Raw genomic sequence first — 1,398 nt, forward strand, 5'->3', positions numbered from 1 at the left:
TCTGCGGGAATTTTCTAGTTTATTTACCTCTCCACTGTTGAGACTTCTCATGCACCCATCTACAACAACAACAACAAAAACATTTTATTAATCTCTAACTTTAAATAAAACATACGCATAAGAATTATGCTGTTTCATAGATTTTGTGTGCTTTGTGTTGTTGGCTTTTGATCTAAAAGACAAAAAGGTTTTAGTAAAGAGTGCTCTTGCAGCCTAATCCTCTTCTCAGATTCATTGAGAACTCCAAACTCTCAAACAGCAGAAACAAAGAATACATTCAAGATTAAATCTTGGTCTCACCATTTCTTCCACTGGTGAAGAGAAGTGTGAGTCCCAGGAAGATAACCATTACAAAACCAGCGGACGTCCATATCATCCATGTCAGCCAATTCTTTGTTTCTGTTTTGAAGTCACAAACAAGTGTTAGTTTCACTTCTAACACAAAAGCAGGAAGACAGTTTGTCCCTAAGTGAATGAATGTTATTAATTAATTTCACATATAACAAGAGTTGTGAACATAATGATGAATCATTGAATTCAGTATTCAGAGGGATGCATACAGCTCATACCCAGCAGAAAAAAATACTGTGTCCACTCAAATTGTTTACATTTTAGAAAAAGGACATGTTTGCATAGAACAAAAAAACTTGCTGCAAATATTACATACATTTAACAGTCTTTTATTTGTTTCTATATTATTTTATATGAATCCTGCCTGTAATATTGTCACCTGGTGCTGAGATCTGTCTGTGATTATGAATATTAAAATTTAAATGCATATCTCAATTACCCATTTCCTGTCATTGTATCTCTGTCACTATCTCATAAATGAATAAAGTGTGAAAAAATGTTTTAAGGTCAGCACCGATCATTTATAAACTGTCACCTGATGCGGGTTTCAGTGGTGTTAGGGAAGTATAAATAAAACTAACTACTAAAGTGTTGCTTGTTCTACCAACAGTCAGACTCAGTGAATGTAGAAATACACATTTCAAAATGGTCGAAATAGGAAAAAACACATTTGTAATTTGTGATAAATTAAAGTTATACTATATTTGTAATCACGTTACCTGATGTTTGTTTTGCAGGAGTTTCAGGAGTTGTAACATGAGGCGTGCTCACTGTCAGACCTGGTAAATGAAATAAAATTGTTAGAAACATTGAAAACATACACAGCAAAGCATCTTGGTATTTAAAATGCATCTCATAAAAAAATTAAGCTCTCACTTCCTCATTTCCTGACATTTTATCTGTTTCACTATCTGATTAAAAGATTCAGCATGACTCATTGTTAAACTGAGGAAATGTGTCACCTGATGCTACTTGATCTACCAACACTCAGACCCAGTGAATGTAAAAATAACACATTTGTTATTCGTGAAGTCACACTTCATATAT

At 33.5% G+C, this 1,398-nt stretch overlaps 1 long non-coding RNA gene across 1 annotated transcript; it reads right to left on the bottom strand.

Moving 5' to 3' along the window:
• Positions 1-37: 37 nt before the first annotated feature.
• On the bottom strand, positions 38-1,133 carry LOC113745825 (uncharacterized). Its single transcript, XR_003462436.1, has 3 exons — positions 1,071-1,133; positions 301-399; positions 38-59 (listed from the first exon to the last, which is right to left on the bottom strand). It is a non-coding gene; the product is annotated as an uncharacterized LOC113745825 (long non-coding RNA).
• Positions 1,134-1,398: the final 265 nt, after the last annotated feature.

The sequence above is a fragment of the Larimichthys crocea genome, chromosome VI, assembly GCF_000972845.2.
Source record: "Larimichthys crocea isolate SSNF chromosome VI, L_crocea_2.0, whole genome shotgun sequence".
In the NCBI taxonomy this organism is placed as follows: Eukaryota; Metazoa; Chordata; class Actinopteri; family Sciaenidae; genus Larimichthys; species Larimichthys crocea.